The following is a 17,092-nucleotide window of genomic DNA, read 5'->3' as shown; positions in this document are numbered from 1 at the left end:
AGTGAATGTTAAATACCGGCAGGAAAAAAGAGTATTAAAGAGAAAAAAATAAATTCATGGCCCCGTCTCAGCTTTGTGTAAAACTTGGCTGCGCTGACCTGAACCTGGGCTGGACTGAATTCAATTGACAGCTGCCTCTCTGCCTTTGGTTCTTGGAGCTGCCCTTGGCACCCCCTTCTCCATGCGCCATCTGAGATCCAGGGAACACCAGCCACACGGGTGGATGCTGCTCCATAGCACGGCATTTTGAACCACAACATCAAGCCTTCCTCTTGTAGCCCCAGAAGCTGGCATTCATGGAGCATTCCGACACATAAACACCAGGAGGTAGTGACCCAGACCTAACTGGGCATCTCAGTTCCACAAAGTCCTGAGACATCTAGAGCCATCCCTGAGGTGCAGCCCTCATCCTCAAGGTCCCAAAAGGCAGGTGGAGTGCCTGTCGTCACATCCATGTCCAAGTAACAGGATAAAGAGAGAGTCACAGAGAAAGCAGAAAGGACATTTCCTGGAAGCTGTCACATGGCACTTTTCATTTAGTTTCAAAATAGAGGATCTATTCTGGGCAGTCATTTGTGAAAGACAAAATCCAGGGGTTCTGTTTCTATGGAACAACAGGAAAAAGGAAATTAAGGGACAACCATCAGTCTCTATAGAGAAGAGAACAATTGATGTGGACAAGGTGCTAGGCTGATGGACAAAAATAATGAAAAATATAATGGAAAAAATAATGGAAGAGAATTTGCTTGTGTCTGTGTACAAGATTCTGGGAAGAACAGAATGCCATGAGCAGGCCCAAGATCTATGAAGCTGACTGTTGGAAGATGCTTTTTGAGTCATAGGAGGCAAGTTATTAGACCTTAAGAGGGCCATGGGTCCTGATATAAATGGTCCAGAAAAATATGAGTGCAACGGAAACTTCTCAGAGTTGCCACTCAGTCTTAGAACTATAAGAATTTTGGACTCATCTCTCTTGACAACTAGCAAAAAACTCTAAAAACATCCCAATCACATATTCAGTCATGCCCTGGGCACATGTTTGAGCTATAAATACTCTGACAGTTCCTGGATACCAGCTCATGGGAGAGTCTTCTCCTCGCCTTATTAACAGTCTTCACTAGTTAAAAAGAAGATCTCAACCTGTTCTTTAGCCAGTAGCTAAACTTTTGTTTACAGTTGTTGCCATAACAACTGATGTCAAAGTTAGCCATTTGGTTGATTTCTCTGGATATCCCCAGGTAAAGAGAAAATGAATGTGTCTAGACTTAACGCATGTGGACTACCACTTTTATTAACCACTTGAGTCACCAGGATGTCCCATCTCTTAACACTATAGAGTTTACTGGAGGTTTCCATATCTGAATTATAGAGCTGAAAAGATGGATGTGTGGTTTTCACTGGCAATTGCTCTGTGCAGAGTTTGATTCATTTCAGGACTTATAAACTGTGCGTAGTTCAGCTCAACATTTCTGAACAGCTCTTGACTGCAAAAGGGCCTCTCCTCATGGAACAGGTGTTTGTGGCCATGTGCTTCTGATTAATACCGAACTTTGGCAAAACTTTGGGAAAGATTCTTTTGTGTTTATTCACCAGATTTATGCTAATCTTTACAATCATTGTAGCTTATATCTCTGGGGATGAAAAGACATATCGACAAAACAAGTTGATAAAGAATGGCAGTATGCTTTTTGGTTTTGTTTTGTCTGAGTTAGTTCTACTTTGAAAGCATCCATTTTAGCATCTTGCAGATTTTGAAAAAGACATGCCATGTTGGTAATTTAATTTAGGGGGTTGTAGAGCAATATCTTAAAGTAGGATGGCATAGAATATAATAGATTAAGATATCATGGAATAATGTAACTGCATAGGATGGAATAAAATAGAAAATATAGAGAATATGGTGTCCAATTGGAGAAGGAAATGGCAACCCACTCCAGTATTCTTGCCCGGAGAATCCCATGGACATAGGAAACTGGTGGGTAATAGTCCATGGGGTCACAAAGAATCGGGCATGACTGAAGCAACTTAGCATGCTTGCATGGCTTCCAATAAGGGTGAGAAAATTTATATGAAAGTATGTGGGCAGTCCATGTTCTAAGTGGCTGAGAACCAGGATGCGGGCTGGAGGGAGCAGCTTTATGTCATCTTCATGTTCCTGTTATATATTACCATATATAAGGTAACTTGGAGATTTTCCTCCTTCATTCTCTTCTACTTTTATTGTGTATTCCAGTCAAAACAACAACAACAAAATGATGAAAAGGCTCCAGCGTAGACCACTCAAAAGTTAGATACAGACAGGAGAGTAACGATCACATTTGGAATTTTATCTTCCAAATCTAAAGAAGTTATGTAATCTATTAAAAGAAGGGAAGAGTAGCTTTGAGTAAAACTTCTTTCATTTAATTAAAAAGGATACATTTATAAACCTTAAAGTTCTTGTTTACACAGATTTCTACCACCTTCGTAGAAACCTAAGCCTTTTTAAAAAGTCCCCAAATCAATATGACTTCCTTTTCACATCACTAAGAATGAATGTTTAAATCAAATGTACTGATCTACAAGGTGAACTAGGTTAAGGACTAGATCTAAAAGGCTAAGACAGCCCCTCCTCAAACCATCATTAATAAATACATTTTAGCATCTGGGTACCAGGAGGGTGGCAGAGATCAATTAGAATAAAAGGAGGCAAAATTCCTGTCTCTATGGCACTTACCATGGAGAAGACACTCAGCGGCTGAAGTTCAGGAATTTTTTTTGAAAGAATTCTTTGGCTTCTTTATGGAATACCGAGTGGAGAGAGGCAGAGAGTTTGGCCATGAAGGGAAGGAAAGACCCTGACCATCATGAAGGAGGAGAGACAGGGTGGGCGGGAGGGGGTCTCCCTGCAGAGACCCCCTGAGTGGGACCCTCACCCTTCCCCTTCTGACTCTGGGTCCTCGGGGAGGGACAGAGACGTTCTCCATCTCAGGTTGCTCATCTGTAAAGTCAGGATGTTGCCCAAGTGCCTGCTTTGGTTGGCTGTGAAGGATAAATCAGGTAACAGATATAAAGTGCTTGCACGGTGCATGGCTCCTGGCAAGGGTTCGTGTTTTAAGTCTGACTGTAACATCTTGTTATCTGCCTGTAACATCTTCCACAATGAGTGTTGACTACGCAGGGCTTTCATTCCTCAGTATCCTGAATGAGGAAGGCAACTCAGGAAATAAACACGCAGGGAACTTTGCATAAAAATTGCATGAAATTGTGCTCTGAGTTAAAAAAAAAACCATTAGAAAAACATCTTAAATGCTGAAAGGCCCTTCAGCAGTTAAGGAGTGGTTCTGCACATTTAACCTGCATTTGGACTCTCTGTAAATCAAATTGGTTTATCATTTCTTCATCTGGTGCTGGTTACTGTAGTCATGGCTGGTGCTGTTGCTCAGAGGATAAAATTAAACATCTTTTTTGCAGAAAAAGTTTCCCGCTGATTTTTCTCTCAAATAATACAGGGTGAATTTTAAAACACACAAAGCGCTATCTCTTTTTAAGGCTTTAGGAGGGGGAGCTTCTGAACAAATGAACCAAACACACAATAAAAGAACCTTTTCTTTCTCTTTTTCCTTAAAAAAAAATATCGCAAGCACACCGTCTACACATGAACCCCACCAGGCTGGTGGGGGTATCTTTCTGATTAGATGACCGACTCCTATTTTTGGATTCCCCCTTTTGCTGGATCCATTTTTATTTCTTAAAAGAGAAAAAGTGCTAGCTGCCTGCCAGGCCTTAGCGTTCTGGTTTGAACAGAGACATCTGAAATCTAGGCCAGGCAGGAAGGGCTCCTTTCATCCCCGCGGTCGCTCACCACGGGGAGCTCTCGGTGTCACGTCTGCAGCTCCCCCTGAAGCCGGCTAGGCCCTGAGCCCCCAGCCCCCACGGGGCTGCGACATCTCATTAGCTGTGCAGCCGTCTCTGAACTGCCCTGAATGTGGTCCCGCACGAGCTTGCCTGCCCCAGCTTTTGAATTCTGACAGGAAGCGAAAGGTGAGGCTTTCACAAATCCTGGAGGGCAAGGGATGGAGTCTGGCAAGATCAAGAAATCCAGGTGGGGAAGAGACACAAGTGAGTCAGATGGGGGAAGGCAAAGCCTCCCGCTTCTCCTTTTACAGACTTTGAAAGTGACTTTCTGCGCTTATATTTTGGGAACTTGGAAACAAAAGGGAGAGGACAAACTTTTACAAACGGAAGGAATGAAAATGCAGCTTTACCATGAAACCCGGCTTTACCATGAACTGCCCACCATCCGACTGACTGTAACCTGTCCCACTCCCACCCCAGCAGGGAGTGAAGTTGTTTACTAGAAGATACCTAGCAAAGGGCATGCAGGGGGGCCTTCACTTCTGGTATGTTGAAGCGTTTCAGGATTTTACAAAAATGCTTCTCCAGGCCCTTGTGGCATCTACCTGCTGCTGTCCCAAAGCCAATGCCCATTTTTAGGCATTTGTTAGGGCAGCACCCTGTGGCCAGGTCCCCCGATCTGCCCTGGTTACCTACGACTGAAGAACAAATCACCCTCACACCTAATGGCTCAGATCAGGAACAGGAACTTATTTGGGGAGGTGACCCTGGAGAGCCCACTATTAAGATGGTACACCAACATGGCCAGCTGGAGTGTGGTGTTAGCTGGGAGCTTGGCTAGACTGAGGGCTCAGGGCTTTGCTTACCTTTCTGGGGGATCTCAGGGTTTCTTGGAGAAAAAGATAGTTCCTCAGGGCATGGACAGAGAACCTGCAGTGTCCCCTCCACCACATTCCACCAGGCAGTTGCAGAGTCCACGTTCAAGGGCAGTGGACAGCCTTCTAAGTCTTGATGGAAGCAGAGTTAGAGGCTGGGAGCTCTGTTTAAAACCAACGTCATCTTAGAAAAATGCACACACTTTAAAAAGTTTTATTTTCTAAGTGTGAGAACCTGATACGCTCAAGGTGAAGGAAATTGTTAAATGTTTTAAAATAAAAGTGACTTAAGTCATATTAGTCCTTTCAAAGTAAGGAGTATTTATCAAAAACTTGAAAATTAAATCAACTAAACCATCTATTAGCCCCTGTATTTCTGATTCTGAGACAGTGGTTCACTTTATAGACATGTAAATTTGAAAGATTTCATCCCAGTTAAGGGCCGACTTCATGACTTTGTTGCCTCATATTTAAAGTCGAATTCCAGTAGATCTTCCAACATGACCTTTGACACCTTGACAGTAAGTAACTCACTTTCTTCCCAAGGTTTCTTGTCTTGTCACTGAGCTTAAATTGTAAAATTTTAAAGTGTACAACCAATAATTTATAAATAAATGTAGCTTTAAAGAAATTTATATACTCTCAAAATGAGTGTGCCCTCCAGGTTCAAATACCCAAGGCATAGATTTTCAGAGGGTCTGGCAGAATGACATTACGTTTAATTTTAAATTTGCATGTAATTTGCTGTTTCATTTGCAACCATCTATTCTCTGGCAATGGCCTTTTTCTCTGTAGTCCTTAATCCTCTGATGTACTGTTCCATAAAGACGCCAGTGGGTCTCTTCACCTTTCTACCAGGGGTCCTTCAGTAGTTTTAGAAGCATGCTTTATTTCTGACATTATGAATGCAGAAATGGAGACAAATGTGTCTCATTCGCCTGCTCAAGGACACGTAGAGAAAAGCCCTCCTCCCTGCCCCCTTCCAACCAGAGCTGCCTCATCGCGCTCTGCTTTTAAAAAGCACTTGGTACCTGAACTGGGACAGACCAAACGATGACCCTGTAATACATGAAACATATTTTCCCAGAGATGCAGTGTCAGATTTCCCCTGAGTTAAAGATATTTCATACAGTTAATACTACTTTTTTCATTTTTCATGTCCAAACCAGGTGGCTTCATCTTCCCTTAGAAATTAAGTAGTTTTTAGAAACTTCACAGAAATAAAGAGCAGGGTGAACACTTAGTCAGTAGTATTGCACTGAAGCCTAGAATTGCTCAAATTAATGTCACTTTAATATTACAATAGCATTTGTACTGCTTCTTTAACTATTTGTCGTAACTATCTTTATGAATTTTTTTTTTCTCAGAAATCCACTTCAGATGCCATTTTCTTTTCAGTTCAGTTCAGTTCAGTCGCTCAGTTGTGTCCAACTCTTTGCGACCCCGTGAATCCCAGCACGCCAGGCCTCCCTGTCCATCACCAACTCCTGGAGTTCACTCAGTCTCACGTCCATCAAGTCAGTGGTGCCATCCAGCCATCTCATCCTCTGTCGTCCCCTTCTCCTCCTGCCCCCAATCCCTCCCAGCATCAGAGTCTTTTCCAATGAGTCAACTCTTCGCATGAGGTGGCCAAAGTACTGGAGTTTCAGCTTTAAAATCATTCCTTCCAAAGAAATCCCAGGGCTGATCTCCTTCAGAATGGACTGGTTGGATCTCCTTGCAGTCCAAGGGACTCTCAAGAGTCTTCTCCAACACCACAGTTCAAAAGCATCAATTCTTCGGCGCTCAGCCTTCTTCACAGTCCAACTCTCACATCCATACATGACCACAGGAAAAACCATAGCCTCGACTAGACGGACCTTTGTTGGCAAAGTAATGTCTCTGCTTTTGAATATGCTATCTAGGTTGGTCATAACTTTCCTTCCAAGGAGTAAGCGTCTCTTAATTTCATGGCTGCAGTCACCATCTGCAGTGATTTTGGAGCCCCAAAAAATAAAGTCTGACACTGTTTCCACTGTTTCCCCATCTATTTCCCATGAAGTGAGGGGACCGGATGCCATGATCTTCGTTTTCTGAATGTTGAGCTTTAAGCCAACTTTTTCACTCTCCTCTTTCACTTTCTCATTTTCCTTGTCCAAAAGTTATCAGTGATGTTTTTCAATGTGGTGGCACTGTTTCTCCTTTAACATCACCAACAAACAGATAAGTAAGGACTACAGTACATAGTTTTCATGACACATCCTTTAAAAGAATACTCATGTACAAAAGTAATGGGTATACAATTTTTAAAAAGCCCTAGAAATATGAAAACTTGGTTTGCAGAAGGAAAGTGTTTTTATGGAATTTTAATTGCTTATTGAATATACTTATTAGGACAGAGGATGAGATGGCTGGATGGCATCACTGACTCGATGGACGTGAGTCTGAGTGAACTCCAGGAGTTGGTGATGGACAGGGAGGCCTGATGTGCTGCGATTCATGGGGTCGCAAAGAGTTGGATACAACTGAGCGACTGAACTGAACTAAACTGAATAGGAAAAACCATGAGGAAGATTGTAAGAGTGAGTGGTTCTGTTTGTCCCCCTCGAAACTATGAAAATAAACAAGAGTGAGAACATTTATCAAACTGTCACATGATAGTCAAGTGGGAACTCTGTTGAGCCCAGGAGGTTCCCAGGTGAGGAAGCTCGGTTCTCAGGGCTGCATTTCAGGAGTTGGACAGAGGTCCCTGGCGGAGAGAAACATATAATCCCCTCAGAGATCCTGCAAGAACAAGAGGAGGGAGTCATCACCACCTCCCATCAAAGTAATCAAAAGTGTGGGTGATGATCAGATCAGATCAGTGAGTGATGATGCAGTACATCAAATTCCCTTTCTGTGCAGATCACCTCCTACTGCAGTTCACAACATGAAGAACTACAGGAGTCTTAGGGGTGCTCTGGCTTATTGTGACTCTGGAGTTCAGAAAGCAGAGGTAAAAGAGAGGACGACCCCTCACAGTCTGCTGATCAGTGGCCTTGGACAGCGTCACCGGGAGTGTGATGGTGACAGCTTCTCTCCTGCCTCCGGGAAGAGGCAGACCCACCCCATCCCCTGGAAACATATGTTCATCTTCCCCAAAAGTAAACACGATGCTTTATTGACATGAGGCTGGAAGGAAATGGCAATTCACTCCATTATCCTTGCCTGGAAAATCCCATGGGCAGAGGATCCTGGTGGGCTACAGCCCATGGGGTCACAGAGAGTTGGACACAACTGTGTCCACTAAACTTGTTGTTTAGTGACTAAACGACAAGCCGGTACTGCTCAAATTCGAGGACCACACCATTTTATTGCCACATATACTCTCTGCTGAGACAGATTAAGAAAACACACACTGAGGCATGTTTTTTTGTGGGGCTGATCTCTACATATTTAGTTAATAGACTGCTTCTGCAAAAGATTTGTGGTGTATAATTAAGCCATAGGGAAGAAACCAAAACAGCAAGATAACTTGACTATAGTCTAATCGTTTATGAAATCATAGTCCTTTTCAACTTCAGGGGCTATCTTCGGGAAGTTGTTGATATTTTTCTTGTAAGAAAAAAACACATATAATGCAGACTAAAATGTAAATAAGTTGAGAACAGAGAGCTTGTCTATGATGTTCTTTCCTAAGCCAATGATGCCAGAGCTAAAAATCTCACTGCCGTCTAAATCTGATGAGCAAAGCTGCTGATCTTTGTCCTAATTAAAAAACCATAAATAACAATCGCAGTCCAAATTCTTGAACCCAAAACAATTAGCAAGTTCATTGTTACTGGCAGCACTTATCTTTTTTTTTAATCAAAGATATTAGATATTTAGATGCTCAGGGATGTTTACGGAATTATACTGTTAGGTATCTTAGGTCTTAAAGAAACTTGAAAGGAGATTTTAGAAATATTTATTTGGCCATGCTGAGTCTTCATTGCTACACGAGGGTTTTCTCTAGTTGCAGCGAGTGGGGGCTACTCTTTAGTTGCGATGTGAGAACTTCTCACCGCAGTGGCTTCTCTTATAGCGGAGCGTGGGCTCTAGGGTACGAGGGCTTCAGTCGTTTCTCCAGAGCATGGTCTTAGCAGTTGTGGTACATTGACTCAGTTGCCCAGTGAAAGTTATGTGGGATCTTCCCAGAGCAGGGATCAAATCCATATCGTCTGCATTGGCAGGCAGATTCTTAACCACTGGACCACCAGGGAAGCCCAGAAAATTTTATTTCTTAATTTTTGCACCAAATACTAAGCATCTAACTTACATGTTGTGTGAAGAAGAGAAAGGTTGTGTTTGAAGGCAGCACATTGTTCTCAGGTCTTGTTCATCTGGTACAGGATGCCCCAAAGGTGGACACATACTCTGCCTCCCACAATGCTGCTGGGTTTTGGGGACTATAGCGGCACTTGAGATGGCGACAGGAAACCAAAGAAAAATAATGATGAACTCTCTTTCTCATACTTTTATCTCCATTTCCATCTCCTCTGTATCTTTAACACACACACACACACACACACACACACACACACACACATAAGCAACAAACAGCACCTGGAGGACTGATGTCCCCAGGGAAGGAGAGAGGAGCAATGTTAAGGTGTGAGGTTTCCCTGTAGATGGAGGGAGGTCCCCACACTGCTCTGACCAGATGTTGGCCCGGGCTCTGCTATTGGGTGTGTGTGCAGTGAACCTATGTGGCCTCTGAAAGGAACACGGATAGGTGTTTGCTTCCCAAGTGGCACAGTGGTAAAGAATCTGCCTACCAATGCAGGAGACTCAGGAGATTCAGGTTCAATCCCTGGGTCAGGAAGATCCCTTGGAGAAGGGCATGGCAACCCGCTCCAGTATTCTTGCCTGGAGGATCCCATGGACAGAGGAGCCTGGTGGGCTACAGTCCATGGGGCTGCAAAGAGTTGGATACAACTGAGTGACTCATCCACAACATTCCTCTCCTTAGAAAAATGACTTGCATTTTCCTAAAGCAGAGCAGACCTAGAGCAGAAGCCTGAGGTTGTGGGCCCCTGCCCTGGCATGGACACTCCTATCCTGATCCCCCCACCCCACCCCCGCCTTGTCAGAGACTTTCCAGATTCACGTGGGGATCATCTCCTTCCAGATGCTACCCTGTGAACCCAAGGTCATCTGGAATTCCACAGAATCCCATCCCTGGGCTGAAAGGTTCAGCATCCCCTTTTATATCACTAAGGTTTACAGATGGCATTTAGTTAGCTTGCATCTGGTTTCCATTTCTTAAACATTAACTCTAGCTTTATCATTGTAGATTTCATTTACATTTGACAATGGGTTTAACTTTTCTTAATAATATTCTGCTACAGATTTAAACTCCTTTTAAGAAGACATCTCTGGCTTCTGTGACTAAGCAAATCTTGCCTCTGGAGAGAGAACTAAAAAGAAATCAAAACATACAACTGACATTTCTTTTTTTTTTTTTAATACTGTTTTCATTTCTGTCCTTAAATTAAACACTAGCTCCTGAACGTTGAGATAAAAATAGCTGTGGTTACCTAAAATTATTTCTAGGAGATTCTCAGTCTTTTTCTTCCACCTCAAGAAAAGGATCTAAGAATATCTCCTGCTCCAGACAAGGGTCAGGAACAGATCAAAAACTCATAGCCTGTCTGCTCTCCCCAAGCTCCCCGCCCCACACCCTGAGTTTCTGCCCTCCTCCACACCTATACATCCATTTTCCTGTGGGACTTTACTGAGGATTGGTCAAAATAGAAGACAAATCATGGAAAGTGAAAGTGAAAAAGTCGTTCAGTCGTGTCCGACTCTTTGTGACCCCATGGACAATACAGTCCATGGAATTCTCCAGGCCAGAATACTGGAGTGGGAAGCCTTTGCCTTCTCCAGGGGATCTTCCCAATCCAGGCATCGAACCCAGGTCTTCTGCATTGCAGGCAGATTCTTTACCAGCAGAGCCACAAGGGAAGCCCATGAGCTTTTATTTTGCTTCCTGGAGTGGAAGTTATTTGCTGTAGCTGAAACATCCAGAGTTGGTTGCTACTCTTTAGTGACATGATCTTGCTTACAAGGGGGGCACCCTGATGGGAATTCTCTCCGGGTGGTTCAAAGGAGGCTGGCTGGGATTCCCCCCCATCCTGACCCCCCACCTGAGAGATGTCTGCCTTCTGATGGCTTTCTGATTGAGTTAAACTTTTGAGGGCTCATCTAGGACTTACCACAGCATACTTCAACATTTACTAACAACAGACATTGTTATGATTGGTCATGTGTCTTACCTTTTAGAAATTTGAATCAATGGTTTTAAAAAGCACGTATGGAACACTGATTCATTTCTTTACCCACCATGCCTCAAGGACACCTAAGGGTGACTGTTGTTGTTTAATCTCTAAGTCATGTTCATATCTTTGCAGTGTCATGGACTATAGCCCACCAGGCTTCTCTTTCCATGGAATTATCCAGGCAAGAATACTGGAGTGGGTTGCTGTTCCCTCCTCCAGGGGATCTTCCCGATTCTGGGATCAGCTTGCATTTTCTGCATTACAGGCAGATTCTTTACTGCAGAGCCTCCAGGGAAGCCCAATAAAAGATGAACACATATCTACTTTAATCCCTACAGTGGCACAGAGAGGTATTTGATATGACTGTTCCTGTTAGAAAATCAAGACACGGAGTTTAGGAAGCTTGGCCGGGAGCCAGGCACCAAGGCCTGGGAAGTAGCCATGCTGATTGATCCCAGAGCTACGGCCTCCCTGCCACGCTGGCGTCTCAAACAAAGGGTATTCCAGAGATTTGGAACCTGTGCTTTTTTGAGTGCTTAGATTTTACAGAGAAATCTGATCACTCTTGCATATATTTCATAGAAGATCAGTTAAATTGGGAGAAAGGTAGTGGTCGACCACTCTGTGGCTGTTGATGAATGTTGTTTACTTCTTTAAGTGGGTTGTTAGTTTTTTAATACAACAGTTCTCTGGGAACCATAAGTGGATTTATGAATGATAAATGTCAGAAAGATTCTAAGTCTCTCCTGGAGACTGAGGTGGGCATTGCCAGGACATGGCAGAAGGACTGAAAACTGGATTCAAGTTTCCTCGATTTGAACCTGTGCCCTGATGTTAGTCTCCTACAGTGTTCAGGTCTCATTTCTTTTGTCTCTCAATCATGTCTGTCTCTTCATCTATGAGAGGAAGCTGCACTGGGAACATGACGCATATGCTGTGGTCAGCAGGGTCCAGGAAGGACCAGGCTCCTGGAAGCACTCTGAGATGGAGATTTTGAGGGTGAGTGCACTCTCAAGATCACAGATGGGAGGCAGTGAGCCCAGCAGGACTGGGCTGCCAGAAAAGCTGGACTCTAATGCCTTCCAGTCCTTGGTAGTAACCCTGGGAGGAGCTGGGGGCTGAGGCCCCGAGGGTCTCATGAGTCGAAGCCGGGTGCCAGGCCTTTGCATCCCCTTTGGAACAGTTGTCAGATCCAGCTGTCCCCAGGCAGAGACAGGAACCTTGGGTGAGATGAGTCCTGGGGGTCAGAGCCATTCTGGCTCAGCTGCCTATGCTCCTGGAGGACAGGGGGACAAGTGTGTACATCCAGAGGGGCCATCTGGCCCACCCCACACACCCATCCCACAGGAGTCACCCAAGTGTGATTAGTGTCTTACTGTCAGTCACCTCTGTCACCATCACGTCAGGAACGGTGGCAGCAGGCAAGCTCCCGGCCAGAGCCGTCTCAGCTCATGGCAGCGGGAAACAGAGTCATCTCACCTTAGAACGAGACATGACCTAACACACCACCGTCATCACTGACACAGGAGGAGAAATTTGGAGGAAATGAAATTCCCGCTGAACCTAGCAAGCATTTTCAGCTGCTTATCTGATACTCTGATGTGCAGCTTAATACAAGCGATTGGGTTGAAATGGCACATTTTCCCTGAATATCACCACCTGAGCTGTGGATTTGGGAACAATTTTGGAAATGATTGAATTCTCATGTTTGAAAATAGGAGTTGTACAAAATTGTCACAAGTTAAAATACAGTTAAGTATTTTCATCTGGACGTTGTAAACTCTAGACAGACTTCAGACTTGTATCTGTTTCTGAATTGACATCTGACCAGTATTGAGGAGATAAAAATAAATAAATAATGGAAGAAAATACAATAATGAGATCATGATGATGGACTCTGCAAAGAGCTCCATCCTGCAAAGCACCTGTTGTTCGTGATGATACCTTTGGCAGAGGCCCCTCTGTCCATGGGATTCCCCAGGCAAGAATGCTGGAAAGGGTTGCCTTTTCCTTCATCATGGGATCTTCACAACCAAGGATCAAACCCAGGTCTCTCTCATGCAGGTGGATTCTTTACCACTGAGCCACCAGGGAAGCCTATTAATACTTATGTAACTAGTAATAAAACCTTGTAGTTCATGATTGTCATTCAACCTGTTCAATGGGGAAAGGATGTCAAACTCAGGTATGCGGTCCAAATGATTTCAGGACATATAGGAGATGAATAAGAATGTCTAGGATGAGAAGATGTGGCTGGTGCTGATCATGTCCCCACAGAAAACCACCTTGAAACATGAAAGCCCCTACATTTTCTGACTTCAGTTGGCATGACAAGCCAGTTAGGATCAACCTGGATTTTCAAAGTTGCGAAGGACAGTGTACAAAAACAATGCTGATGAGCTGGTGTGTTTTGACTGGTTTGACCATGGTCTTAAGGCTCCAAATTTAATTTGTCTTAGAAGACATTGTGTTCCATCAACAGCTCAAAGTTCTGATCTTAAGAGAAGGGTGGAGTGAAGCAGTCACAAAAATAATGAGAGTGTGAAGATTCTGCCTTTGACAGCAAACAGAAGAAGCTATTTCAGAAAAAAATACAGACATCAGATGAGCTCTTCAGCTCCCAGCAGAGGCCTGGGCGAGGGCACTGGTGCCCTGCCCTGGCCTGTGTTCCTTGCTGAACTTACACAGGTATGTGAAGCGTCCGCTGGTGGGACCAGCTGGCCCATGTGGTTCAAGAGGCCACTGGTGGCAGCTGGTGACCAGGAATTTCCAGCCACAGGTTCTTGTGACCAGACCTCAGAACTCTGCCCCCTATGTGTCAGAAATGCTGCTTTACCCACTTGAAACCAAGTGGGCTGTGTATCAATAGGAGCAGATTTTTTTTCCTCATTATTTTAATTGAGTGCTAAGTGATTCAGAGAGGGCGATGGCACCCCACTCCAGTACTCTTGCCTGGAGAATCCCATGGATGGAGGAGCCTGGTAGGCTGCAGTCCATGGGGTCGCTAGGAGTTGGGCACGACTGAGCGACTTCACTTTCAGTTTTCACTTTCATGCATTGGAGAAGGAAATGGCAACCCACTCCAGTGTTCTTGCCTGGAGAATTCCAGGGACAGGGGAGCCTGGTGGGCTGCCGTCTATGAGGTCGCACAGAGTCAGACACAACTGAAGCGACTTAGCAGCAGCAGCAAGTGATTCGATACAACTTCAGTACCTACTCCAGTCTTAAATCTTTGAGCTATTCAAAGACAAAATTACTCACTTTGCTTTTTCTTTCTCTTTTTCCTTACCATTTTGAGAGATCAAACCCAATTAAAAGTAGTGTTCATCTTTCTGGTCATTATTTACCAATTTTGTTAACCTTCATGGTCTCCTTGCTTTTCACCGTAATCTTCAGCTTCTGGAAAGCCAAGCTGCTGATGCCTAGGACTGTAAGACTGTAAGGGATGCAGAGGGGAAGACCAAGGATGAAGGACATGCTGATCGGGACATCTCTGAGCTGGAAGCCCCACACAGCTGGAAGTGTGTGCTCTTTGCAGAGATCCTCATTGTTCTGAAGACAGAAGAGGCGAGTTCAAGGTATGTTCAGTGAGTGGAGAGTCAGTAGAAATGAGGAAAGTTCTCTAGTGTAGGATTAAGTATGAGTGTTTTACCTGCGCGGTCCATCCGTGATTTTATTTCCTCACTCCTGTTTTTCAACAGTGAAAACAACAAAAACAACTGCTGGCCATTCTTCACAGACTAGCCCACATCTAAGTTCTTACAGGTTTTATATGTGGGCTGTTGGGGCCCTAAGTGTTTGCAGGTAAAGCTCTCACTTTATACATGTATACACATTAAATACCAACTGTATACATAAATCTATACTAAGGATGCCTGGTTACACACATTTATTAAATACCAACTGTATATCTGCATAGATACTAAGCACTGGCTGTGTGTGTGTGTGTGTGTGTGTGTATGGACCAACTGTATACACTCCATCCTGTGTTCTCTTCAGAGGCTGATTAGAAATGTGCTTCCTCTTTGATGTGTTTCTTTCATCTGCCTTCTCACTCGGCCCCAGCGACGTGCCTGGAATGTTGCATCTTTCTTTCATTTTTCATGTTGGAACTGCAAGGGTGTGTGTTGGCACATATTACAGTGAATAAATTAACTACAAAAAAAAAATAGAACTTCAAAAATGTTCATGGCCTGCTTTAAGTTAGCAGATTTCAACAGCGCTGCTCATGGAACATACCAGGTCCTTTAATCTTGGTGGCTGAAGTCCATCTGAAGTTATTTTTGACAATGAAACCAAAAAGAAAGTCATGGCAGTGTTCCAGATCATGTATTCCATAACATATCACTTGGAAATACTGAATGTGTTCAATCAGATGATGGCAGGATGTCCCTTCCATTCTGGAGATGCCATCTTCAATTTCTACTTCAGTACTTTAGAGGATGTATGACCCAAGCCTGAACTACAGGGAGATGACAATCAACACATCAAATAACTGTGATCCAGTATTATTTTATGTCTGTTGGCTCTAAGGGAGAGTTTCTATATTTATTTAATTACTGATGATTATCAGCAAGTGATGATGAGGATGAATGTTTCAAAAATGTTGGGATTTCCCTCCTGTCAATGAGACCTGTAGAGCAGGAGGCAGATGTGGTGAGGGGCTGAGGGGTGGGTGATAGGTGGGAGGGCAGAGGTTTCTCCAGGACCAAGACTTGATCACTGATGCTGCGTGCAATGCCAGCTCCTGGCAGATGGAGGACTGACTCCAAGACTGACTCTTAGCTGGTTTCCTTACTGTTTCCAGTTCTCCAGAGATGATGTATCCCCCACTGCCTGTACTCAGGCCATGTTTCTCCCTCCACCTGCAGCATCCTTGGTCCACCCCCAGAATTCAGACATTTGGTCTACCAGTTTGAAATTAGCCTCCATACTTTGTGATGCTTGTTGGCAGTTTTATAAGCTAGGAAAAAAACACCGGGCTGCCCTTAACTTGCCATTTTGTGTCTGACCTCAGCTAGGGTTAAAAGGCCCTAGTGAATTTCATGTCTTGCATTATTTCTTTAAGGTGACTAGAGCATATTTTCAGCATTTTCTAATGACCAACGAACGGGACAAATTTACATGTGCACATCTTTCCTCTGGACTTATTTAATATGACTTTGATCCCAAGATGGTTTTATTATCATCCATCTAGGATTCCACATCTTCTGTCATCTGTTCAGCTGTGGAAGAAGAATACAAATGGTAAATTGAAGATTAAAAAAGTTTTTTTGGTCAATAAATATTCGACAATTGATGATGGCTATGACTTTGAAAGTTTTAAGTTTGTGATGGAAGAATATGGCTGCTCTCGATTTTAGCACTGTTTTCCCTGGGTAATCACAAGAGGGCATTATCAGTGTTTTAATGACAGCATTTTTTTTTTTTTTTTTTGGTAACAATTTAAACACAAACAGTCCCTTTCGACCCTCTGGGATCTGCCACACAGCGCAACCAAGCTTCTGTTCCCTCACGTGCTCACGAGCCCCCACAGCGCCTCCCACAGGGTGATGGTAAAAGTACGCTGGTCACATCAAACCCACGGCTGCTTCTGCGGGTTACGCAGACTTCATGCCAGGCCTCATTTCAGTAAATGACTGTTTTTGCTCCTGGTGGAATATATTACAAATTGCAAATGAGCACACACAAAAGCACTGCACCTCGCCAGATGAATATTTGTTGAAAATGAAAGTGTAGTTACTCAGTCGTGTCTGATTCTTTGCAACCCTGTGGACTGTAACCCACCAGTCTCCTCTGTCCATGGGATTCTCCAGGCAAGAATACAGGAATGGGTTGCCATTCCCTTCTCCAGGGATCTTCCTGACCTAGGGATTGAACCTGGGTCTCCTGCATTGACAGGTGGATTCTTTACTGTCTGAGCCACCAGGGAAGCCCATGAATATTTGTTACCTAGAAGTAAAATAAAAAGTCAGTGAGGAAGCCGTCCTGGAGAAATTGGGCCTGGCTGTGAATCAGGGACCCACCACCCATGTCACCCTCAAGGGGAGACTAGGGGTAGGTCTAATTAGGCTGTAATCCAGTCATCAGAGTCTGCTTTGT

The 17,092-nt window shown here is 43.9% G+C and overlaps 1 long non-coding RNA gene across 2 annotated transcripts in view; it reads left to right on the top strand.

Moving 5' to 3' along the window:
* LOC129625614 (uncharacterized) overlaps positions 1–17,092 on the top strand; it is a 145,313-nt gene that overhangs the window by 23,563 nt on the left and 104,658 nt on the right. Inside the window, exons 2-3 of one of the 2 annotated variants that reach the window (XR_008701556.1) lie at positions 14,387–14,568; positions 16,188–16,287. This is a non-coding gene — a long non-coding RNA (uncharacterized LOC129625614). Of the gene's footprint in view, positions 1–14,386; positions 14,569–16,187; positions 16,288–17,092 lie in introns of those variants that run through there. The other variant, XR_008701555.1, reaches the window with a different exon arrangement.

Source organism: Bubalus kerabau, chromosome 13 (genome assembly GCF_029407905.1).
Source record: "Bubalus kerabau isolate K-KA32 ecotype Philippines breed swamp buffalo chromosome 13, PCC_UOA_SB_1v2, whole genome shotgun sequence".
NCBI lineage: Eukaryota > Metazoa > Chordata > Mammalia > Artiodactyla > Bovidae > Bubalus > Bubalus kerabau.
The sequence above is the reverse complement of the archived record's forward strand: the minus strand, read 5'-3'. Positions and strand labels throughout refer to the sequence as shown.